This window comes from Misgurnus anguillicaudatus, chromosome 3, assembly GCF_027580225.2.
Source record: "Misgurnus anguillicaudatus chromosome 3, ASM2758022v2, whole genome shotgun sequence".
Taxonomy (NCBI): domain Eukaryota; kingdom Metazoa; phylum Chordata; class Actinopteri; order Cypriniformes; family Cobitidae; genus Misgurnus; species Misgurnus anguillicaudatus.
The window spans coordinates 42,118,032-42,145,674 of record NC_073339.2 but is presented as its reverse complement, the minus strand read 5'-3'; the positions used below and the strand labels follow the sequence as shown (position 1 = coordinate 42,145,674).

The following is a 27,643-nucleotide window of genomic DNA, read 5'->3' as shown; positions in this document are numbered from 1 at the left end:
GAAGTGTATTTATTTGTGCATTTACTTGAAGTTAACTCTTTCCCCGCCATTGATGATATAATTCGTCAATTAAGAGAAAACGCTTCCCTGTCAATGATGAGAATTTCCGGCTTTCCGCAATACCGCTATTATCACATCCACAACTTATACAAAATGGAAGTAGCGCCTCACATGAAAGAGAAAGAACTACGTGTATATTTTAAAGATTGCTCTGCATCTGATCTCTATCAAAAGTCCTTCACAAAATTGGAATTATCTCCTAAACCTACCCATAACTGAGAGGTGATAAAAAGAGAAACAATGAAGGTAGGATGAAACCTTTTTTTGTTTGAAAGCAGAGGGTCTGTTCTTTCATTTGATATATTGTTTGTTTATATATTTCAAGAAGAACATTTTCTGGAAGGCATTAAACTTTTGTGAAAGCATGAAAAATGCTGGCTGGCAACTAAAAAAAAAAACGCTGGCGGGGAAAGAGTTAATAAAGCACTCACAGCATTAATGAAAATCTGGAATGCGCAAACCGAAGCCCACAAACCCATCATGTGAGGAAAAGCACGCAATGCGCATGTTAATGTGTAACTATGATGAAAAAAATTGCCAACTATTTTCATGACAGCCTGCAATCGGCCATAAGTCTGACTATGGTCGACACATGATAGCATCGTCTATCGGCACAACCCTAACCTTGGCCCCCACCAATGTTAAACCTGGAGTATAGCTATGTGTACGTGAACATGCACGCACAGTCGAACGCAAAGCCTTGCAAAGCATAGTTTGTTTGACTCGTACGTGTACACAGACGTTCAACGCATGCACATTGTGACAAAATTCAATGCCTCTTCTGAGCTATATACTACATTCCCATATGCACATATGCGGCCTACAAATATCCGGTGGTGCGCCAACAGTGCACGCGTACTACTCTGATGACAAAATTTGCGACACTAGCAGTGTACGCGGACCCTCCTGTATACGTAAAAATTTAACTATACTTCTGGAATTATAGTGCAGTAGATACATGATTCCCAATCTGGGGTTACATAAAGTCCAGTGATTTCCTAATCCTATCCCGGGGTTTTAGGAAGGTTTTGCTGTGTTACTCTTTCTTGGAGGCACTACTCTTTCTAACTATACTAAATAGAGTCATAGAGACTGAAACGTTTCCCTGATACACTGTACATAATGTGGTTTGCATTGGGTTTATTATTTAATGTTCACACTACAAACCAATTTGTGTCTGGTTTTATTTTTGATGCCCGTCTGATGCCTGTTGGCTTTTCCGAGTAAAAAAACTATTTTTAGACTTCATTAAGTTTTAATAGTGCGAGTTGTGCAGTATTTTCGCAAGCTATCTTAGAAAATTCACATTTATCATTGCGCATCACGATGGTAGTCATCCGTCATTTAATGCAAATGAGAAGACATTGTTTCTAATTTTGGACAGGAGTGTATATTATTAAAAAGTGCTATTAATGCGATGCAAAACTGCATGCTCATGCATGGTGTACCTGCAGATGTAATTTATCTTTAATTAATGCTCTTCCTTTGTGAGTTGGGATAATGTTTTGTAATAATATTCCCTTATAGACACACACATACACACACAGTGTAATAATTGGATTTAAGTTTTTGTTATTTGATCTGCAGTTTTCCTCAGGCTGTTTAATTAAGGTTGCGGAAAAGCTTCGCTGCGTCTGCATCGAGCTGGTATTATTGCTGTGTTTGGGAGCGAATGTTTACTCAATCTCACACAAGCATACTTATGCGTTTAGGTGTATTGTATTCATTTATTAGTACAGATTATTTATGTACTAGGGAAATATTATCTGTTTTCTGTGAGTATCACTGCCTATCAAATTTGATAGGTTTATTAGGTGATTGATTAATTTGAGTTTATTCGTTGGCTGATTTGTCACTCAACCTTATAAAGGACTTGGGTAGCGTTTAATGTAATAGATTTAAATGTCAGTCAGAAAGGTTGTCTAGGAATCGTGTCTGCAGTGGGCTGCTGGTATGGGAATTTTATATCTTGCTTTGATTCCAATGTATAACCTTAACGCAATGCGCTATTCAGCGTTCCCATGGGTCCTTGAAATCCTTGAAAGTTTGTAAATCTGGGGGGGAAATTCAAGGCCCTGGAAAGTTTTTGAAAATATACATACATAGATACAGGTCATTGAAAGTGCTTGAATATATTTTATGCAAGAAGTTTTCTGCGAAAAAATCCATATTATTCCCTGTGTAGTGTTGGATAATATCATAAAAATAAAGACTTTTTAAGCACACGTGCTAAACTGTTCATTTCAAATGGTTATATCTTTTGTATGCGAATGTTGATTCATACCAAAATGCTTTTTTGCATAATTGTGCTTGACAAATAAAAACGTCTCGGGTTATGTATGTAACTGTTGTTCCCTGAGAAGGGAACGAGACGCTGCGTCTCCCTTGCCATACTTCCTGCATCCCTGTAATGCCGTCTTTGGCAATATTTCAGATAGCGATATACTTCCCAAATCCCGCGTCACCCTGTCTTTGTCATTAAGCCTCACCATTGGTTGAATTTGATATACACATTCAGATGCACTTAACCTTGGAGGCATCCCCAAATGTCACTGCAGTGACGCAGCGCGAGTTCCCTCGCAAGGGAACTGTAACAATGTATCTTTAAAGGTAGCACAATGTAACATTTAATTCTTGAATTTGAGGGTATTGGACCTGGAAAGTCCTTGAATTTGAAGTTATCTAAGGTGTGAGAACCCTGAAAGCGTTACCACTTTTTGTTTTGTTAACATACTTCCTACCTTGTTTGATTTGCATAGATAACCATGGGTTTGCCCCAAATGTGTACTAAGCATGTGTTTTAGAAGGGTAGTGTTGGTCCAAATTAAACACGTAACGTTTTATTACTATACAGAAACATTAACTGTTGTCAGGTTGTTTCAACACATTAGTCATTAAAATAAACATTTAACCAAAATTCCCATGTACAAAAACTGGTTTGCTAAATGGAGAACATAAATAACATTTTAAGTTGTGACCAGTTAAAGTGTGTGAACCAATTAATCTTGGAAGTGTATTTATTTTTTTATTTCATTGACATTGTGGCTTCTTTGTTGGTAAATCAGCAAGGCCAATTAAACGCTAACAGTATTGCAGCAAACTTAGAATCGCATTAGTAGTTCCCAAAGCCTTGAAGAATTGCAAAATTCACAAAGCTGACTGAAATTGATCATAATGAATGATTTTATGAACGTGCACTCTCTGTTGAGAACAGATGGCTAATTATTTTCTCTTTTTCAGCATATAACTGGCATTGAGTTGTTTTTAAAGCGCAAGCACTCTAAGATAAATGAATTCAATCCTTGTATTTTTTTCTCCTAAAGTCTCCTAGAGGAATGTATTGGTTATTCTGTGATCCCTAAACAATCAAGGAACTAATCTGAAATTCTTTTCTATTTCTGTCTGGGAGAAAATAATAAGAGAACTGCTTCGTTTTTCCACTTTTGTTTGTCAAACTGTGAGCCATTGACAGGTTCCCTTGAGAATTGTCAACGCAAAGTCTTTGAATATCTCTCTTGTTTGTATGTAAAAACAAAACCACAAACATCTAAAACTTTGATAAAGCTATGATACATAAATGTTCTGTATTTTGAGCTGAAACTTCACAGACACATTTTAAGCACACCTATGACTTTTATTACATCTTGCAAAAATCGACATAATATTGGCCATTTGCGGTTTAATGGCAGGGTATACGATTTTTTTTTTAAATGTAGCGTACTAGCACTGAAATCACAATCCCACCCTCCATTCAAATTGCCATTCAAAGCCACGCGTCCTTCAAAACACATGATGTTAAACGTTACCGATGTTAATTCAGGATTTGCTCTTTGCTGATCCAGATGTTTTTTGTCGTTCTTGTTTTAAAAAAGTATTTCGTTTTGTGGCTCTTGTGCAGGTTGTCAATTCAGTTTCCAGGGGGGATGTGAATGCGCTGATAATGTATGATGTCTGTGTGAACAGGGTGTGCATTGGCATGCAAAACACGTTCACATGCGTCCAAATATTGCATTCGGTCCGAGTTCAATGATTTGTTGAAAGAAAATGTATACAAGCACATTTAAAGGGGTCATAGCATGAAAATGTTAGCATTGCCACTTTGTAGGTGTGAACAAAAATGTGTCGTTTTGGGTGTGTCTTTTAAAATGCAAATGAGCAGATGAAGTGCAAACACTGATCACAATGATGGTGGTTTGATGCAATTCAAACTCAATTGTGCTGTGAATAATTTTTTCTCTCTTTCTTTCTATCTGCACTAAACGGCAGTGCAGTGGTTGGATAGTGCAGATTAAGGGGGCGGTATTATTCTAATAAGATATCCTTATAACATCATAAGGAAAGCCAAATTTCAATGACCTATTTTTGCTCACACCAACAAAGTGGTAATGCTAACATTTTAACGCCATGGCCCCCTTAAAGGACTAGTCCATTTTCTTAAAAAAAAATCCAGATAATTTACTTCCCATCATTTCATCCAAAATGTTGATGTCTTTCTTTGTTCAGTCGAGAAGAAATTATGTTTTTTGAGGAAACATTCCAGGATTTTTCTCATTTTAATGGACCCCAACACTTAACAGTTTTAATGCAGTTTAAAATTGCAGTTTCAACGGACTCTAAACGATCTCAAATGAGGCATAAGGGTCTTATCTAGCAAAACAATTGTCATTTTTGCCAAGAAAAATAAAAAATATACACTTTTAAACAACAACTTCTCGTCTTCCTCCGGCTGTGTGACAAGCCAGCGCGACCTCACGTAATTGCGTAAAAACGTCGAAAGGTCACGTTATATATATGAAACGCACATTTGTGGACCATTTTTAACAATAAACTGACACAAAGACATTAATTAGTATCGTTCCACATACAACAATGTCGGAACGATCCTCTTTCTCCACACTTGTAAAAACTGGGGTGTAGTTTTGCATACGTTATCCGTTACCTCTTTATTACGCGAGGCACTTCACGCGACTGGAGGAAGACGAGAAGTTATGGTTTAAAAGTGCCTCATTTGGAATCGTTTAGAATCCTTTGAAACTGCAATTTTAAACTGCATTAAAACTGTAAAGTGTTGGGGTCCATTAAAGTTTATTAAAATGCGAAAAATCTTGGAATGTTTTTCCACAAAAAACAATTTCTTCTCGACTGAACAAAGAAAGACATCAACAATTTGGATATCATGGTGATGAGTAAATTATCTCGATTTTTTTTTTAAAAGCTCTACTGTGTACTTTTTTGAGTTAATTCTTAGCAAAAACCCATGTGTTCTTTCAAAAGTTTGTGCTCATTCATATGTAATTACTAGGGATGCTCCGATCGATCGGCCGCAGATCGGTATCGGCCGATAACGGCATTAAATGACTCAATCGGTCCTCGTTAAATTTGCCGATCTCGTGAACCGAACTTTCTGTTTACTTTTGTCTGTCATGATATGGCTCCTCAATGCGGCTGCACTTAGAGACCATTTTTACGCAGTGAGAGCATTTTTATGACCCGTGGCTGATGAGCGACGTGTAGATTTGCATTTCTCTCTTTGCCTTCACAGAGATATGTGTATTTTCTACGAGGACGCGGTCCGGTCCTAACATCGAGACCCGTCTTCACATCCCCATCAAACAGCGTACACTGTAAAATGTAATAGCTGAGCTTACTAAAAAGATTAAGTAAACTTAACTTATTTAATTAAGTTTGTTAACCTTACTTAGTTTAACTAAGTAATCCCAACTTTTTTCTATGCAAACTCAAGTCAACTTGATTAAACTTAACAGATTAATTTAGCTCAACTTAAAATTTCAAGTATTTTCAAAAAGGATGACTGCACAGTAGGTGGCAGTAATGCTCCCAAGGAGTAAGTGGTGGCTTAACTGAGTGGTTAACTGAAGAAGACGACAACAGCACATGGTCGGATGAGAGCATGAGGAAGTAAGTTTGTGCTTATATATCATTTTTATTTTTTAATTGCTACGTTTTTATCGCAATATTACAATCACAGTTTGTAAACAGTAATATTTTGTCGGTAATAATAAAACTGATGCATGCTATTTGATCACAATTAGCAATCCAACAACTGCTAATCATGTATGTTTAAAGATAAACATTTTCGTTCAACAGATATAAGTAACTAATATGCAGAGGTAGATTGAGTAAAAATGTAATTATATAAAAAGTTTAAAGTTAAGCCTTATAGTAATAACTGCTTGAGTAAAAGTAAAAGTATGCAATGGAAAAACTGCTTAAGTAGTGAGTTTATAATTCGTGTTGGTGTGGTTTATAATAATAAACTACATGAAAATGCTTAGAACTGCTTATAAAAGGTAAAATAGCAATTTTAAAGTAGGTGCTTTCAAAATTGTTACTCAAGTCAATGTAATGCAGTAAGCATGTTTCTACCCACCTCTGGAGAAAAAACATTAATAACTTCATACCTTAAAATGCCAAGTTATGTTAAATAAGAGATGTGCTGTATAAAAAGTTTTAAGTTTATAGATTGAATGCGTAAAATGTTGTTTTTACAATTGCTTTTTAGTATCTATCAATCAATATACTGTTAATTGTATATTATTATTATTTAGCAGGAGCTTGTTTCTTTGAAGAGAGCGCATACCCTTCATGGAAAGTCAGGTAATTAACACACATTTTATTTAGGGCATGTCAAAACTTTTTAAATCTTGATATGTTGTTCTTTTGTTATCCTTCTTTAATATAGTAACGTTACTGTGGAGTACAACCAAGTCGCAAGCAAAAACCTCAAGCAAGAATTGTTCTCATCCCTTGCTAAACATTGTTTTTGAAGATTTTGAATGAAAGAAAAGTTTAAAAGCTCTCTTGAGTATCTAATAGTAAGTATTTTTGTTTGTTTGTTTTAAATAGTTTAAGTCCATTTGCTAACTTTTAAGTAATCTGTTCTCACTGTTGATCTCAATGTTTTATGTATTATTTGTCAGAACAGCACTGATGTCAAGTGCTCGGTGGACGGTAGTTCTCTGTGGTCTTGCTATCCTTCTTGCAGAAGACACTACAGACTTCCTGAAAACAAACATGGTTAGTATTCTTCTCGTTTAATCAATATGAGATGTCCTAATTTTTGTGTTAGCATTTAATTAGCATTATTAAAGAAATAATGTGTAAATAGAAGATAATTAAAGGCACCAAGGCACATCCTTTTGTCCCACAATTCTATGCGTGAGCATGCTCAGGATTGGTCGAGCCTGGTTGAGTTCGATAAAATAAAATGGTGGGCAAGAAAGCAACTGAGCACACATTTAGTGTAAATAAAGTAATATTTTCACTTTTGGTTGCATTTCTAGCGAGAAATTTGTATTGTAGTTTTGAACTCTTTCCCCGCCATTGAGTTATACCGTCAATTAAGAGAATCAATAACTTCTGATAAATGCTGTGAATAAATTAAAACATAATTTATTTGCCAGGTAAAGGTTTTATGCCAATTACATAACCAATTCAAAAATTATAAAGAAATCAAAACATCAAATATTCAAAGATCAGTCTGAGATGTATACCTGACAGTAGCGAAATACATCAACATGACACTATGGGTTTTGGTTTATCGCATTATGAGTGAACAAAGCTTAATACAGGTGTTAAAGGAATAGTCTACTCATTTTCAATATTAAAATATGTTATTACCTTAACTAAGAATTGTTGATACATCCCTCTATCATCTGTGTGCGTGCACGTAAGCGCTGGAGCGCGCTGCGACGCTTCGATAGCATTTAGCTTAGCCCCATTCATTCAATGGTACCATTTAGAGATAAAGTTAGAAGTGACCAAACACATCAACGTTTTTCCTATTTAAGACGAGTAGTTATACGAGCAAGTTTGGTGGTACAAAATAAAACGTAGCGCTTTTCTAAGCGGATTTAAAAGAGGAACTATATTTTATGGCGTAATAGCACTTTTGGGAGTACTTCGACTCGCCTGAAAAGTCTGCTCCCCTTCTCCCTCTCATAATGGGAGAGGGAGGGTGTTACTGCGCCGAGTCGAAGTACTCCCAAAAGTGCCATCACGCCACAAAACACAGTTCCTCTTTTAAATCCGCGTAGAAAAGCGCTACGTTTTATTTTGTACCACCAAACTTGCTCGCACAACCACTCGTCTTAAATAGGAAAAATGTTGATGTGTTTGGTCACTTCTAACTTTATCTCTAAATGGTACCATTGAATGAATGGGGCTAAGCTAAATGCTATTGAAGCGTCGCAGCGCACTCCAGCGCTTACGTGCACACACAAAGATGATAGAGGGATGTATCAACCATTCTTAGTTAAGGTAATAACATATTTTAATATTGAAAATGAGTAGACTATTCCTTTAACAGTGTGCAAACCGTTTTGAGCTGTCCACTTTCGACTACATTCAGATGTATTCAAAACAGATTAGAACCGCTTAAACACGCTGTAACCCGTATGCTGGAAATAAATTTGACAGGTACAGTTTAATAATACACAAAATTAAATCAAATGTCTTTTAATAACATATGATGTTATAGTTACAAATGATTAAACCAAATAGTGTGTTTGTGACATTTGAACGTCTTGTCTTAAAACTGAAAATAAACAGGTTTTCCTGTATTTGTTAAAAATAAGCTAATAAAATAGTTCAAATAAATATTTAATGTTGCTTACCTTATGAGTAAAATAGCCACATAATAAGTGGGATAATGCACAGACAGCAGGTTGTTATCATGAAATAAGCCCCTTCAGTTTAATACAAGACCCTCTGCTTGACACAGAGTCCTGATCACACTGTTGGGCATTATTTCTGGAAAAACAACCTGCTGCCTATACAATATACCTTACTTATAGAAGAGTTTTCTAACAAGATATTATTAATTAAATATGTTCCAAGGATGTTTTTGCACCACCAGGAAAGAAGCTTCTGCTGAAAGGTCCAAATTATTATTGGCAATTCCAACCGAAGCACTGTTACAAATTTAAGTGTCACTTCAAAAACTAGTAACATCACCTTGAACAGTTTACATTTTTAAATGACACATCCACTTTGCATTTGTATTATGAGAATGTATATTAATATTGCGTTTCTATCTGATTAGGACTGTGATGGTGACCCACCTCAACTATCAATAGGAATTCTCAGTCTGGTGCCGGAGGACAGGCATTTCTCCACATGGTTTACAGCAATTATTTGGTAGGGTGTCACAGCCATGGATGGACTTGAGAAAGTATCACATGCCATGTGTTTAGTTTTTGGACTGATCGTTGTTTTAAAATGGAGTACCTCTTCACAGCTTATTTTGAGTTGTTACACAGTGTTTTTCTTTCCCTGGGGCACAAATCACTAAAGTCAAAACTGCCATCACTACAAAACATACTAATGTGAAGTAGTGTGTTTTGTGTGAAACAAGTCTGTGTTACTGTAGATCTGTTGCATTTTGGGGTTTTTATTTTTCGTCAACCTGGATACAAGTTCCAGAAAAACTCAACTTTAATTGCTGCAAAACTTTGATGTTTTAGTTAAGCTGTATTTTGCGTGTTTCTGATGGCAGAAACAAGATTGTTACTGTAGGTCTGTTGATGCAATTTGTGATTTTTTATCAGTCACATGACAACCTGGATACAAAACCAAAACTGCAGTCACTAAAAAAAAATAGTTTTGAATTTGTTTGTCAAGGTGTGTTCATTGTGTTTGTAATAACAGAAACAAGACTGTCTTAGGTCTATTGTTGCATTTTGGGTATCCAGATTGATGGGTGACTGAACACAAACCCCTTTCTTGTGTGTGTGTGTGTGTGTGTGTGTGTGTGTGTGTGTGTGTGTGTGTGTGTGTGTGTGTGTGTGTGTGTGTGTGTGTGTGTGTGTGTGTGCACGTGCGTGTGACAAAAATGTTTTACTTTGTACACTGTTAACATGTTTAAAATAAACGTTTTAACCTCATTTTGTTGCTTTTTGGCTTTACTCATTTTTGTTAGTTCAGCTTACTTACAAATATAAGGCAATCAGTTTCTTTATATTTACAAGTAAAGTGAACAATAAAAAGAAGTTATCTCAACTAATGATTTTAAGTAAAGAGTACTTAACTTTACTTGATTAATAAGTTTAGTCTACTTGTACTGTTAAGTTTTGACAACTTAAAATCAATACTCTACCTTACTTGATGAATAAGTTCAGGCTACAAATAATATAAAGTTTTGCCAACTTAAAAGCAATACACTAACTTACTTAAAATTATGAGGCGATCAGTTTCCTCACTTTTTTAAGTAAACTCAACTTATTACATTTTACAGTGTATAGAACACATATCTATTGCGGACAATTGCATCCTCGTGTCAAAAGTTTATTATTTGCATGCGTTTTAAAGTTTTGAGCGTTTAAACTTTAATTTTCCTCACAGCTGCTCTCGTCTGCATACACCCGCCGCGCGCACACACAGCAGCCTGTCATTAGTGCACGTGAACAGAGCGATCTCTGTCAAGTCTTAAAGCTACAGTAACCTAATTCATCTCTCAATAAAATCACTATCTGCTCTTCACTAAAGAACTGTTGTACTTCATACGAATGCGTGTATATTTAATTCATACAGTAAAGACTGTTAACTGTTTTATTTTCATTAGTTTTTACAGACATAAGCCTTTTTAAAGGCATATTAAATTTCTCTTTGCAGAAGAAATAATTGTTGTGCTAATTTATTTGATTCTCTATTAAAACAATAATATACCTAATTACTGCAAGTAATATAACAAAGACAACATCTGTGGTTTTACTTTATCTAGAAAAAATGTTAGAAGTTACAGTCATCAAAGACCTTGCATATCAGCTTGAAAAATCGGTATCGGCATTGGTATCGGCCGATCACGAAGACAACAAATCGGTGATCGGTATCGGCCTGCAAAAATCCTGATCGGAGCATCCCTAGTAATTACTTCCACCCACTAATCAAAGTATTCTCAAAAGTGTAGAATCTGCTATTTAAAGTACATACGGGCGAGTCGCTCGACTGGCTGAATCCATGTTGTGCCTCCATCTTTGAAATACATTCGCAGACGAGGGACATTCCTGAAATTCAAGCTCCGCCTTTCGCGCTTTCAGACTACACTCACGCTGGCCGCTAGCTGAAGCCTCCGGAGGTTGCATGTGTAGGCGGTTTACGTCATCAAGACAGTCTTATTTCGAATATTAACAATTATAAAGCTGACAATTATTCTTAGTTAATAGTAAATTTATGTAATATGCTTATGACTTGCGAATGTAATACTCAATTTAAATAAACCAGGCTTGATGACGTATGCAGCCCGGATATGCGACCTGCGTAGACTGAATCCTTCAGATTTTACAACAGCCGCACACCGTGATGAACCTGCGATCTAATGCTTTGATTTGAGGCAGATTTGAAAGCCTGTTGAAGACCTATTCTCGAGGACATTAAAACAAGTCGGCAAGGAAGCGAAAAGGGGATTTAAAACGACAACGCGACAGGAAAAACAACAAGACCAAAGTCAATATTGGAGTACTGTTAGTTTTCCAAGATCATGAGGCTCACGGGACACCGAAGTTACCTACTTTCTATCTTCTCCACAGGTAATTCAGCATATTTGTTTAAATCTATACAGTCTATGGTGTAAACTCGAAGTTTTATAGTTGCTTGTGTAACTATAGCAAGGTTATGCATAACTCTTGTTAGTGTTAACACGCATGTGTTTTAATGTGTTCGAACAGCCACACGCCATCTCTCCGCCCATTTATGTAATCTGAGGTACTAATATAAATGTTTTTCATCTTTTCTGACCTCTAGCACAAACACACGCTGTACAGCGCTATTTTTAGCCTTTCATTGATAAAAGCGTCTGATCTGCGCATCTTTCGTTTCATTTTACAAGCGTGAGAAAGTTGAGCGATCTTATTTCACCAATATCAGAGAAAGCTCTTACATATACACGGACATGTAACGTTTACTTAAAACATAAGCATTGGACTCTGACATAATATTAGTTCGCGTCCATTTAAACCCATCATTACTCCGGCTTATGTTTAAATGACAGGAGAGGTCCGACTCGACCATAGACCATCCCCTCAGTAATCTGAAGAAAAGAAGCGGTCGAAAATGGACAAAAATAGACGGATTAAAATACCAAGTGTAAACGTGATGTGTCTCTCTCATCCAATTGTGATCCGATTGACGAAAATACATCTTAATACCAAGTGTAACAGCCCCTGGGATATTTTTACTCGTGTCGATGAAAAAGTAGTGTCAAAGTAATATTCAGTTGGTTGTCATATAGAATTTCACCGCTAGATGGGAGTAGATCCTACACAGTGGAGCTTTAAGAAAATGGCCTAATCCTTTAAACGCCTCTAAACATAGTGGTTGCTATCAGGATGTTTCTGGATCAAATCAGATTCCCTGACTTTAAATAAACATGTTCCACTTCCCTAATATCTGCATAATGCAGCTCGTATGAAAAACATTTCGATGCTCCACAGTAGCCACAGCTTTTCCTTGTTTTAAAGTACTTTTAAAAGTGAGAGGTTATGTCATGACATCAATAATTGATATGGCATTTGCATTAGCACTTTTCATCAAACCCTCTGCTGAATCAGCGTTTGCACTCGCGGTATACCATATGAGGGCAATGAATTTGCGGCCCAGTATTCGCTGTGCTTTGAAACAGTATGCTTGCGTATACTGAATTACTCTTTTGAGATCAATAACGCATCTATCTATCAGACCGTCTGTATGGTTGAGCGGTAGGAGAGCAGGGGAAGATTTCATAAAGGAAAAATTGATGGTATATCTTAATACGTTAGGAATATGTAAATGAGACCACACTATGCAGCTTTTTTATTAGAACAACCAAAAGGACCAGGTCTGAAATGCGATCTATTTTTGCTTGATGACGCAATACAGCAGTAGTTAAAAATGTTATTACTTGCAAAATCAGATGATATTGTGTGATACAATGCATTTTTCCCCAATTAAGTAGTTTTTTATCGTTAATTGTCAACCTAAGAAATTTTTATTTGAAATGTTTGTATTGCATATGTAAGTTGGTAAATGTGATTAGTGCATCTCGCCGATCGCAAGCTTAATGTTGCAATACATAAGCTGAGATTGCATGCTAACTGAAATTAATATACACACTTAACTACTTCACTTACTTCGCCATATTGGAACAATACCCATAAGATGCTGTAATATTGTTCGATTATACATATCCCGTTTGTTAACACATTTATCTTGGACTTCACAATTAGCGATTGAAAAAAGTGTTCATAGCATTTTCATCTGCATAAAAGTGAAAAGGCTTATGGAAGGGTTCATATTAGGGGTGGGCGATATGACCAAAATCTTCTATCACGATAGGATTCATTTTATATCATGATAACGATATGTATCACGGTAGAGTTTTTTATGTTTTAATAAGGTTTAAATCTTTAATACCATAGAAATGTTCATAAGCATAGAAAGAAGATAAAAACAAACAAAACTCAAGCTCTCTGAAGATAAACAGTCAATGATATAAGAGTGATAATAAATAATTATGTATTTATATGTTTTATTTAAGGTAGAAAAGTGATTTAATCAGGAGCAGTGAGAGATTTTCTCTCAATGCTGTTTGATTAACACGAGTGACAGACAGGAGCAAAATTAGGTAACTTCCCCTTTAAGACCAAAGCCCGGATTCAATACACTTTTACACATGCGCTTTCTCTTATAGCTGTTTACTTTCTCTGAAGACCTGGTTGTGTTTATGAGGATGCTTGCAAAGACGGGAATTTTGACGCGTATGTGTATTTATGGCCGATAAAGCGGGAAAAATGCTCACGAGCTTAATGAGCAGCGGTCGCGCGACTTGCGCGCTCCTCACAGACAGAAAGAGCAGCGGTTGCGCGACTTGTCCGCTCCTGACACACTGAAAGAACGCACGCATACAGATCTGTTGTTTGTGTTTCAATGGCTTAAAATAACTTGTTTTAAAACTGCAGTGCTTAAATACGTGTACGAACGTTACGTTTTCGCGACCATGCGCATAGGAGCTTGACGTGGGTCCGTAACCTCGATAGAAACGATAATCCAAAATCTCTACCGGTTGACAAATTTCTACCGGTTAATTATGTCTACCGGTTTATCGCCCACCCCTAGTTCATATATAAAGTAAGCACGCTGACTTTCCATTCAGCTAAATGAAGCTTATTACTAATCACTGCTTCAGGAGATTAACTATCGCAGGAGGAGGTTTGTAATTATGTATTTGATATTACAGTATGTCTTTTAGCTTCAGTTTCAGAGAGAATCAAATGCCTGTTGAAACGGCTATAACCAAAACATCTACAATAAGATAAAAGATAATGTTCACTGAAATGCATTCCTTCTGTAAACATTCTGTTTATCGTATCAGCATTCATAAACCGTTCAGCAGTGTTCTTGTAGCTCAGCTGGCAAGCACGGCGGTAGCAATGTCAGAGTCAAGGATTAGATTCTCAGGGATAAAATGTATACCTTGAATGAACTCACTTTGGATAAAAATATCAGTAAAGATATTTAGTGTTTGCTACATTAAAACATCCAACATAATGGAAAGAACTTTCTGTGAAAATAAAACCTTGATATATTTTATATTGACTGGTCTTGTCAAAGATTGAAATCAATTAAAAAATTAAACATTAATGTTCCTTTTCACAGACAGGGTAACACATGTTATGACGCAAATGTCAGCCTCTTTGAGTGACAGATTAAGGTGCGGTTCACATTTCGCGTCTAAAACCGTGCGGAAAACACGTCCGTCGGTTGGTTCTTCTCACATGACCTTTTGTGTGCGTTTGCAACATTCTGAAAAGTTGAGATGGTTTTTAACGCGGTGCAGATGCGCCTGGGGAAAAAAGGGCGCGTCACAACCGGGTTGCTTCCATTATGAGTGCGCATACTGCGCGCCAACATTTGAAATAACGAACTTGAGTGGACAAAAGACGCAAAATGTGAATAGCCCCGAAGAGTATTTTCTGTTTGTTTTTTTCACATTCTATAGGGCTGTTCAAACTGTAACAATAACCATAACGTTAACTATAACAATGACTATATTTGCGTCTACACCACCAGACGATAGCGATAACTTTGTTAATATGCTTGCGCAATCCGCAGTACTCAAGTAAATCATTTACATTCAATGGCATTAACTAATATTGCATATCTTCTTAAATAAAAATGTTTGTTTTTTATGTTTAAATGTATAAATATGCTTTTATTGTTGCGTTTACAGAGGCTATAACCAGCAGAAGTCCTCAACTAGGGCTGTGACGGATCACAAAACTCACGGTTCAGATCACATTACGGTTTTTGATGCACGGATCGGATCATTTTTCGGATCAGCAAAAAAAAGGGTGGAAAATCTAATAACAAATAAAGAAATTACAAATATTTATAAAAAGAACAAAGTTGCACATTAAGTAAGGTCTAAAATTAGCATTAGGTACAGAAATCAAATTAAATGAATAATAACACATGTACAAATTAAATTATTATTTTTAAGAGCCACAGAAGTGATTTTCTCTTTGTCTTGGGTTGTTTGATTAACATTAATGACACAGACTTAACTCTTTAACCGCCAGTGTTTTTTAAAAAAGTTGCCAGCCAGCGCCAGCATTTTTCATGATTTTCACCAAAGTTTAATGCCTTCCAGAAAATGTTCTTCTTTAAATATATAAACAGACCCTCTGCCTTCAAACAAAAAAACCAGTTTCATCCTACCTTCAGTGGTTCTTTTGTAATCAGCTTTTGAATATGGGTAGGTTTCTGCAAAAACACCACATTTTGAGCAAAAAGCAGAGATAATTCCATTTTTGTGACGGACTTTTCATAGAGATCCCATTCAGAGCGATCTTTAAAACAGACACGGACATGCAGGCGCTTGCCATACTTCCGGATTTAAAAAGTTGCGGAAGGGCGCCACCTGGTGGATAATAGCGATATCGCAGAAAGACGGAAAATCTCGTCATTGGCGGGGAAGCGTTTTCTCTTAATTGACGAGATATCTCGTCAATGGCGGTGAAAGAGTTAAGAAGGTTAATTGAGGTTACTGTCTCTTTAAGAACAAATAAGCACAGACTGGTTTCTGACTTTATAATTCACTTAAGACATAAACAAATGTTTTTATTAGAAAAAGAATACTGTGAGATCATTTTGTGTGTATGTGCCCTGTCAAGAACAGAAAGCTTACATTTATTAAAACGCGCCTCTCCGTATATGCACTTCTGAGGGCACTTAAACACGTGCACACAGTCACACACAGGTGGAAGGGAAGGCGAATTCCAAATGGCGCTTCTGGAAGAAGATGCAGCACACACATAAAAATGTTACATTGTTTTTCATTGCTCTATTCAGCATTTGTATGTTAATGGACTACAGTATGAGACACAGTAGCGCAACTCTATCTATAGTTTACACATGAGGAGTTCTGATCTTTGAAAGGATGATCTGACTGAAGCAGGACTGGACACATTTAACCATTTTAAATATATAAACTCTCATCAGGGTCAATAGTTATATCAGGATTAACTGTGCACAGAAATGGAGAACATGTATCAAAACAATCTTGTTGTAAGGACGATAACAAATCAATATAAATAAAACAGTGTTTTTAATATGCTGTGTTGATACGTCTCTCGATGCGCTTAAAATTCTCTTCAATCATACGTCTGGCCATTAAGTTCAGTGGACCAGATAATGGGTTATCGGCAACCCTTTTAGACACCATGTAGGTTATGTGCTGTCAGATTTTCTCATGAGCTTCAAAGTTTGGTTTACTGGCCCGATAGGGCTAGTGACATGTCTGTTTATAGGCCTAAGGGTTTCTCACGCTGGCCCACAGGCCATTGGACAGTCCTTTATGTTGAGCCCCGTTCAAGTATTTACATTTACTTTTAATTCATTTAATAAATGCACTTGCACAGTTAGAGAGCAGAATTTGACAAACTAGCATGTTTTTCTACAAAATAGTACAGTACGATCTATTGAATGTACTCTACTTCAGTTCCCTACGATGTAATTTGCATTAAATCTTACCTGACTCTGTGGTAGTCTCAGGTTAATATATGGGTTGGAGAGCAGGTCAGTTAAATTATCTGTTCACCTGCAGTCAGGTTTGTCTGCACTGCAGGATTAGGTGATGGGTAATACAATAAAGAAACCAATTGTATTGCTCATTTAAGAAAATTATTACTAAACAGTGCCAGTAAAGAGCTCTAGCATGTTACTCATGACACAGTTTTTATGGACACAACGAGTTATAAAACAAATAACAAAGCAGATTACATGTAAACCGTCCGGCATATTAAAAAGATGAGTTGTTAAATCCCTGTTGTTTTTCCTCATGATTTATTGGAAGGTTTAACAGACCTCATCCTTCCCAGAAATAATCACAGCTCTTGTATCTCTGATGTGTTTTATAGTCTTACTATGCAGGACATTTAAGACTTCAAATTGGCCATCAAATGTTGTTCGGATAAATGAATGTTAGTATTGATTTACCAGGTTGTAAACACAGAAAAGGACCAGAAATGTATAAGGACGTAATTTAACTGTTTTTTTGCGAGCTTTCATTTTCTTAAAGGCTGTTTGTATCAACTTCAGTTGGATGTTCTTGAATTTGATAGAATATATTTTATTCGAATAAATTAGTTTTTGTCAATAAAACAGACTATTGTGATTTAGCAATTTAGTATTACATGAATGAGTTCAGTCATTGTGTGTGTTTTGTCCTTTGCTGTGAAATTAGGCCTGTTGAAGCCATCTGCGACCCTTCTGCTGAAGATAATTCACTGTCAATATTTGTTAACCTTGAGTTGCAGACAAAAACATACACCTTACTATTTACACCCATACACTTCACCCACTTAGACTTAAAGGAATATTCCATTTTGTTAAAAGAAAAATCCAGATAATTTACTCACCACCATGTCATCCAAAATGTTGATGTCTTTCTTTGTTCAGTCGAGAAGAAATTATGTTTTTTGAGGAAAACATTGCAGGATTTTGGACTTTAATAGAGCCCAATATTTAATACTTAACACTTAACAGTTTTTTTCAACGGAGTTTCAAAGGACTATAAACAATCCCAAACGAGGCATAAGTGTCTTATCTAGCAAAACGATTGTCATTTTTTACAAGAAAAATAACAAATATACACTTTTAAAGCACAACTTCTCGTCTAGATCTGGTCGTGATGCGCCAGCTGACCCCACGCAATACGTCATGATGTCAAGCGGTCACAGAAGACGAACGCGAAACTCCGCCCCAGTGTTTACAAGTGTGTTGAAAGAGGACCGTTCCTACGTTGTTATATGTCAACTGATACTAAATTATGTCTTTGTGTCAGTTTATTGTTTACAATGGTCCGCAAATGTGCATTTTATATATGTAACACGTGACCTCCCTACGTCACTACGCATTTACGTTAGGTCGCGCTGGACCGGACCTAGACGAAAAGTTGTGGTTTTAAAGAGCATATTTTTTATTTGTCTTGTCAAAAATGACAATCGTTTTGCTAGATAAGACCCTTATGCCTCGTTTGGGATTGTTTAGAGTCCTTTGAAACTCAGTTGAAAAAAACTGTTACGTGTTGAGTTAAGTGTTAATTGTTGGTGTCCATTAAAGTCCATTAAAATTAGAAAAATCCTGCACTGTTTTCCTCAAAAAACATAATTTCTTCTCGACTGAACAAAGAAAGACATCAACATTTTGGATGACATGGTGGTGAGTAAATTATCTGGAGTTTTCTTTTAACAAAATTGAATATTCCTTTAAGGGTCCTCGCTAAATAAATGATAATGCATCGATTAAATTTTTTATTTAGCCTGTTAAGTCATTTTAAAGAATTAGTCTAAACACATTATAAATGTTAGAAATGTTTTGCTGAAACAAGACTGTGAACATAGAGTTTTTCTGAATTTCTGTGTTCAGTATTATTTGAGCGGGGCTAAATGGTGATCCACTGATTGATTCACTGAGGATGGCCCCGCCCCTTAACACAACCACAAGCATCCGTTCAGGTTGTAGCGGTATTTGAATGTTGAGAGAAACAGCAGCTTTCCCATGAGGGGCGTGGCTTCAGCACCGACAGTGGACCACCCCCAGCGTTTGAGAGCAGTATATACTGCCTGTTTTTCCAAGATTTTCATAACGTATTTTATTGAATTGCCGTTTTTAATCTTTCCAATTTTACTGTGGTCTCTCAAACTAAGAACACATTTAAAATCGGACTTTTAAGTGAAATCATTTTGGTGTGATGTGCCGAGTCTGAGCAAAGTAGGAGATGTACACGAAGCCCTACAGTATATAAACCAGAACAGACACGCAAGTCTGTTCAAAGTGTTTCTTGGATTCAGTTCAGTGAACCATGAAGTTAAAACTTTGGAGACAACTGCTGTCTCTGTTAATTAGAGTTTCATATTTAATCATGGTTAATAGTTTCAGCAGATGTGAGTAAAGTTTTTAATTAGACCTGCTGTTAATACTTTGCTGTGCTTGTATTTAGTTACTGTAATTTAGTGATGTTAGGAAACATTCTCAGGGGATGTAAATAAGAAACGACTTAATGTTTTTATTCAAATCAGTTCACGTTTTGCCAAGTGATGTATGAGTCATTGCATCAGTTGTACATTACCATTTGTTTATTAAAGATTAACGTTTTTTTTTTGTGGCATCTAAAGTTTCTTTACTTAAATCAGATTTAGATGTCCTTTTATTTTACTTACTTTTCTAAAGCACGTAAATTCAAGATGTCGTTGTTACCGTCGTTTAGGTATGTAGCACAAACTGTGTGGGTGACTTTAGAGGGTGGGAACACCAAGGCGTTTGTTGAAAAATGTTCAACTTTGTGTGAAACGCTCAGCTCGTCCATGTCACTTCTCACTCAGCCAACCAATCACAGTGGAGGAGGGGTGGGACAAATAGCACAACAACCAACTGGCGCATCGTTCATCGACTGATAAACAAAGCAAAAGTATCATAACAAACAAAGTGCTTAGTTGATAAAACGCTGGCAAGCGCCCACAGATGGCGTCTGGCTTGGGGTTTTTCAGCCACGTTTAAACGGTTTGGTGTACACGACCCTTAGTGCTGATTTACGGTATTACTTGAAAGGAATTACCTGTGCATAATATTAATAAACTTTGTTACCCTTGTTTGTAAGGAAGGCAATTGAATGTTATAGGTATATATTTCCTGTAGCGCAAGTGGTGGATAATTGCGTTAGTAGTCCAAAGGTCACAAGATCCATTCCCAGGGAACTGTATAACTTTATTGGACTTGCAAATCGCTTTGGATAAAAACGTCTGCCAAATGTATAAATGTAAACGTATTTTTGTACAAAATATTTTTCTGCCTTAGTAGCCTTGGCAGTGACTTAAGATAGTAACTCAATCTAAGGCCAAATTTGATCCTGCTGTTAATTCTAATCGTGCCTGAGTCCTAAAGATAAACCAGTTTATATCGATCAAGAAAATAGGGAGTATCCTCTTAAATGTTTGCGTAGACTCAAATCTAAATTGCTTATAAAATTAGATTGTTTTTAGTAGTAAACAGGAACAATCAGAATCAGCTGCTTACTGCACATTTGTGTTTTATTTAAACGGGAGGCCGAAGCATATGTGACTGTATGATTTTTGGGTCCGGGATTATTTATTTGTCCAGGGGGTCATGTGGAAGTAGTTGTCAATAAACAAAAATACTTTTGAATTATGTTTTCTGTTAATCTATTAAATTGACTGAAGCATTATTTATATGCCAATAATGTCTGGCGCCATAATTAAAATGTTAAATTGTCCTTTTAGGTGTTGTAAAAAAGTGTTTAAAGTTAACTTTCGATGATCATTCTTTCTGTCAAAATGGATTAAAACACCAGATTAGGGTTTATAGCAAAGTCAGTGTTTCCCATACATTGATTTATTTGTGGTGGCCCACCACAGAATCAACACTGGCCCCCACTAATAGAATTTTCATGATTCCCATTTACATTTTTATTTCACTATTTAAAACAGCTTAATTCGACTTAAAATATATATTGATATATATTACAGATCAAATACAGATACAGATCAAAGAGTAGAAATGAAACATATTTCAGGTGCCAACACTAGATCAAACGCAAACACGACATGATGACGTCATATATATGCTAATTAGCGGGTGGCGTCATCACCACCACAGTCTCTCAAAATCCTGTGGGAAACAATGAAAGTCATATTTTGTTTACTTTTAGAGTATCCAAAGGTTAAATCATGATCTTCACATGAACGAATAAAGTGTAAACAAAAGTGCGATGATGCTTAGTTACCAAATAGGCAGTTATCAGCTCCTAAATATTATGTGTCAACCTCGTCAATAACTGCATTCACAAAATGACACACACATCAAATAAATGCACACTTGTAATTTTGACTGCTTAATTTTATCCTGCTAGTAACTCTTCAGACAAACCCACTGCTAATAAATCCAATACAAGACGGGTAAATAATTGCAAAGTTTCCGTTTGATGCTTACTTGCATCTTACAGTTTAATTTTAGCCATGTTCGGCGTTTATCTCCAACACAACCGCCACCTATAGAGGCATCCTCTTTATCTCCCAGCAGTGTTTCCCAGTTCTCTTTCCATTCTCTCTTATCGCCTCTTAACTCACTTTCGGTTATTGTCAGACCAGGCCGGTCGCCGTGATTGGTGCCCTCAGCTCTGTCTTCGGCTCCTGGGGTAATCAGACGCGAAACCAATCAGACGTTTTCCCCGCTGAGCTCGACTCGACGGGGAGCCAGGCAGAGAAAATACTCAATCAATGGTCACAATTAAATGAGAAATAATTAAAGGAGGAAAACATGAGACGATGGAGAAACTTCCCATCGCAATACTTTCTTGTTTTCGCTCTCCCACTTTGCAACTTCTGCAAAGTAGCGCCCGGTTTGTTGCGTCTGTATTTTCAGACACGGCGAAAGGTCACTGCTATTATTTTGAAGTTTTTTCGTGAGAAATCGCACCCACGGGTTGTCTGATGCTTGGTCGCAGAGAGTTGAGTAAAGTTAGAAGGTCCAATCCGATTGGTTATAACAAAGATTGCATTCGTTTACCTGTAGCAACCATATGGCAATGCTTTTAAATAATCCCAAAACACTTTAGCATCATTGCAGCATGCTTTGCAAATCTAGGACTGTATTGCATTTACATTTGTCACAAACAACATAGCAACAACATGGTCTGATCCATCAAAGGAAGCCTTTGAAATGTATGTGGCCTCTTATCTCTGCTGTAATTAGTATCTCTGTGCTTTGATGGTGGGGAATTTTGTTAGTAATGTACCTGGCTTCTATTTTCTATTTTTATATTAGATTCATTTCACCCTCTACCATTTTGTCCTACAGGAGGATTCACCTTCAAAGTCCAGGAAACATGTCTGCGTTTGCAATATTTAAGCCACAGTGTCTGTCTCTATTCAGTTCCTGACAACAGGAACTGAATGGATCTGAAAGAGCTCAATTCTGTGTAGCATGCTTATAATTTTACTGGACAGCCTATTCCCAGGGCCTGGCGAGCATCGGAGTCATTGTGTAGCTTTTACAAAACCTTTTTTGTTTGTTACAGAGTTTAGGATAAGAGCATGTCGGTCATGAGAGCTCTCTCTCCTATTTATAGCAGAAATATGGGGTTTTAGTGAGCCCGCTTTGCAAGACCCCTGAAAGCCATTTTGGCTTGTCTAGTTCACGCAAGAGCAGGTACTGTGCCAGGGCCTGGTGGCCCAACAAATTAAAGCCTACTGTAAAGGTTTTTTTTTGTTTACACTACTGTTTAGATGTTTAGGGTCACTTATACCTATTCCTATAGATAGGATAGGATATGGAGGTGTGAATTGTTTGGACCCTCATGATTCGCGATTCGATTCAGAATCGATTCTCAGCGTACTAATAAGCATTTTTGTGATGTCATTACATTGCATTTGGCTTAAAGTGAGACTGGTGTTGGCACTTTTGCTGCTAGTCTCTGAACTGTCATATACTGTATTTTAATGCAGCTAAGTGCTCAATAAAGTCATTCTCATTTACATATATATTCTGTTTCGGTTGTCCGACATTAAAACAAGTGAAAAAATTGTAATTAAAGCATAGACCGTAAAAAATATGGATCACTCATAGGTTTGTGAAGAGCTTTGTTGGTGGGGCCTACCGTCGTCATCTTGGCCGTTCGCCACCGCTCATCACTCTTGGATAACCAAAAAATTTGTAAAGAGGCAGGACGTGGGTGAAGCTGAGGTGTCTGGTTGCTGAAACCATGCCCACCTATCTCGACGGTAGTGACAGCAGTGGCAGTCACCCGTCATTCAAGTGGCCACACCCTTAATTATGCAAAACTTTACGGGTTAATATAATTTAAACGGATGAGTACGAAAAAAATTCACCCACCTCACAGTTGTCATGAAGGGCAAAATTAGCTATATAGACCAAAATCACTTTTTTGTACCAGGCTATGAACACATTTATTTCTGCTATAAAGTTGGCCATTTTAACATGTTGGGGGGGCGTCTATGAAAATGGACTCTCTTTTGGAGCCAGCCTGTAGCGTCCAGTTGATGAATTGCAGTTTAAGTCACTTCCGTATTGGCTTCATCAAAGAGATCGGAACTGAACAGAATTAGGGATGGGCATTTATCTCATTTTTTCATTTCGATTAATCCATAGGTCTGAAGAACGAGTACTCAATTAACTGGGGGCGGGGCAATCAAAGGGGCGGAGCGTTTACGTCGTGGTGAAAATGAAAATATTTTTATTAAAAACACTCAAATAAATCTTAATTTTGAAGAAACTATGATAGAACAGTGAACACATACTAGATTCTTAATTAATTAAATGTTTTTTAACAGAAACCTCTAAAAGGAAAAGCTGCGTGATGAAGTGAAACCAAAGGGTTAATAAACACAAACTGAAGCGCTTTCTATATGACGCACTCAACATAATATTAAGCTTTTATACAACATAAATGGATTATATAACATATATCTGCACAAAATATAAGACTTCAACTAAGTTATGTACAGAAAGTTTAACTCCCGTTGTGGACATGCACCATAACAGCGCGCTTTAAACACCTCCAGTCAAAGCACAAGCTTCATAACATTAACCAGCTTTAAGTCTTTTGCTGTCATTTTAGCGATTAGCTGTGTCGTGTCATCCCCTTACCTGTTCTCAGTCAAGATGCAATGTTAATGCTCGTATGGCTCTCTGGTATCTCTTGACATTTGATGTTTAAATATGAGATGATAACCCATTGAACTTTTGAAGGCGCTGTACATTTTACACCTGACCGACTGTATTTCCGAGAATCCTTTTTTAAACCATAGAGCCTCAGTGATGTGAGGTGTGGCCGGCTTCACGGGATCGGCGAGATCGGCGGGTTGCCGTGCATTGCGCGGATCGGCGGGTTGCCGCGTGGCCGGTGTGCGGAATTATTATTGTTTTTTAATCATGCATGGTAATGTTATGTCATACGCCGGTAGCTCAACATGATGTCAAACACGCATCTCCAGACCCAGTCTTTCTTACCACAGGTGCTTGTAATGCTAACCAGACATCCATATGCCGCCATAACCACAATAAATAAATAAACCCACATGATCATCGTTTTCGTGATCGATCATCGATGCCACATTTGAGTACTTATGCCTATCCCTAAACAGATCAAAGGCAGAGGAATACCATCTCAAAATTTATTTTATTTATCTAGCAGTTTAGAAGTAGTCTAATGGGGCTAGATTTATTTGCTTTTTTCTTTCTCTTCTGCTCATGTAAGCTCCACGTAAAATGAGAATATACTCATTTTTACCATGCAATACTAACGTGTACGATTACTGCATCAAAGCATAAAAACAAATAATTGATTATTTAAAAAAGCAATGCTTGCGCGCGCTTCTCTCTTGTGCACGATCATTGCTTTTTTAAATCAATGCCGTAATCATTCACGTTAGCATTGCAGTGCTTCGTAAAAACGTTTATATTCAACAGCCCTAATAGGATAGAATCAATTAAATTTTGGCTCTGTCATTCAAAAGTGCACACACATACATACATGCACAAATGTTCAGAAAATGTTGAAGGCATAAAATTCCATGTTGCCGTTATTGTCGAAGCTTTATTAACCACACAGACAAATTTGAATAATACAAATTAAATACGTAACAACTCTGCTGGCTGGGAACGTATCCGCTGTCAGTGCCGAAACCACATGCACTTGCAGGAAAGCTGCAATCTAAACCTGAATGGATGCTTGAGATTGTGGGCGGGGCCATGCTCGGTGGCTCCAGTGCGTCATCGAGCTACCGTTTAGCCCCACCCAAATAATCCAGAACACAGAAATGTGGAAAATTGTTTCTCGACTTTTCAGTACTACATAGTTCACAGTTTCTATTCATTTCTAACATTTATAATGTGTTAAGAAACAATTCTCTCAAATAACTTTACACGGCAGTTCGCAGTGTTGACAGCTCTGACATGTTTTTATAATTTCAAGCATCCATGTAGCATTTATATCAGCTCCATACATTTTGTTAACGTGTGTTTACTGACTGTTTAACCTTGCTCTACTCTAACCTTTGCCGCAACCTCAAAGGTGAGGATGACGTGGATTCGGCTCTGATAATCTCCATGGTAACAGCAGGACCGCTTTGATTGTCAACGTCGGTACGGCAGGTGTCTCCGCGTGTTTTAATCAACGTTCTGGCATTTCCTCTCGTCCAATCAGGGCTTGATTACACCTTCTGATCGACTGGCTGATTAAACTTGCTGATGAGCTAATAAAGAGAGAAATCAAGAATATGTTTGTGTGTGTGGTAAAACTCTAGGGAGCGAGTAACCAAGTTAAATGCTCTAATTTATGAAAATAGGTAGTAATGGAAAATCTTGTCTAGGGCTTGAAGTCAAGTCGACACAGGCAGCTGTTCTTGTGTTGCTTTTGCAAGTATAGCTGTTTTTGTTGGAGCTAGATGTGCCTAACCTCAACTATTATTGAGTAATGGTGATTTGGACATGTAAGCAACACCTGGCAACCGCATAGCAACCGCCCGGGCAATAAAATGTTGTAATGTTGGGATTGATTTTTCAACCTGCTCTCTGCATCTTTTACTAATGAGAGTCTGAACTCAAAGTTTGAAGTCTACATGCTTAAACCATTTATTGGAATTTGCAGAGCTCACGGTAGATGAAATTGCTTTTTCGAAGCCTTGGCTCCAGAAATCATTTTACAATTTTATGCAGCTTTGATTGCAAATACTACATGATTTTGTTAATCTTATTCTTGCCCTTGCTGAAACATTTGAAACAATCAAATTTGCAACCCAAAACCAATCTACGCCTGCTCAACTGGCTCTGCCGAAGGTCTCTCAAAATTTTACTCTTGTAGGATTCTATTGACGTTTTTTATTGTTTATATGTCAGCACACAATCTTTTGTAATTTTACTATCGTGAAGTATGCTGTTTGCAAAGCTCAAACACAGTTTCAAGATATTGTTTTGTACCATGAATACATTTTGTCTGACATTTACCCTCAACCATTTCATCCTACATCTCTGCTTGACTTTAATCTCTTGATGATTGAGGCTTTTTCGATAGAACCACAGAGACTTTCCAGCAAGCTTTTATGACTGCGCAGCCCCCGTACACATTAGTGAAGCTTTTATGAGTTTTTTAATTAAGCATTGAAGTAGATCTTCTGAATTCATGAATGAGGATGAGTCTGGACTGTTGGGTAGATTGAGTTTGAGTAAATATTAAATTCACATCTGCATTGCCAATGTATGGCTCTGAAGCCACCTGTTGCTTTTTTCTTTTAATCTCATCCATGCATATAAATTACAGCTGAACATTCAGAGCACACATGCAATGCAATTCACGCCCTGTGGTTGTGAGTAAACATGAATGCAATGAGTGGATGGAGCTTTGATTTGATTTGATCCAGAGATTGCATCGTCTGCTTGAGAATGAGTGCCAAAACATGAAGACGTCGTCTCTGTTCATCACATCTGTTTCGCTGGTAGGGTTTGAGTGCTATTGCGAGTGACATCCTATGCCAGACCTTCCAGCTCGCTTTTATTCCTCCTAGATCCCGTACGGCTCATAAAGCGTATGTCAGCCATCGTGTAAGCCTGTCATGACTGCAGACGATGATTGTCATGGGGAAAGAGGTTTTGTAAGGACAGAGCTTTTTGTACCGATAAATTTTAATTCGGTTGTGCTGCGGTTACAGAAACAGGCAGGAGGGCATTTTATGAATGTAATGAGTAAGAAATTAGAATACTGGGAAAACAATCAGTTTCATATAATGATGCTGCAGCCACAATCTGTTTCAATTTGTTCCAGGTGGTTGCAAAGGTTTGCTATACGGATGCTTTAGTGTTTTTTTTCGTGTTTTTTACGCTTTAGTAATTAAGAGAAACTTGTACTTCTTTAAGTGGTTAAAGGGATAGTTCACCCAAAAATAAAAATTCTGCCATCATTTTCTCATCCTCATGTTGTTCTAAATCTGTATGAATTTCCTTTTTTAATGAACACAAAATAATAAGATATTTTGATTAATGATGGTAAGCACACAGT

The 27,643-nt window shown here is 37.0% G+C and overlaps 1 protein-coding gene and 1 long non-coding RNA gene across 4 annotated transcripts in view; both read left to right on the top strand.

Annotated features, from left to right (window-relative positions):
• mad1l1 (mitotic arrest deficient 1 like 1) overlaps positions 1–27,643 on the top strand; it is a 117,614-nt gene that overhangs the window by 69,990 nt on the left and 19,981 nt on the right. The gene's annotated exons all lie outside the window — the stretch shown is intronic.
• On the top strand, positions 5,674–10,249 carry LOC129451919 (uncharacterized). Its single transcript, XR_012369029.1, has 5 exons — positions 5,674–5,979; positions 6,630–6,678; positions 6,764–6,896; positions 7,002–7,098; positions 9,125–10,249. It is a non-coding gene; the product is annotated as an uncharacterized lncRNA (long non-coding RNA).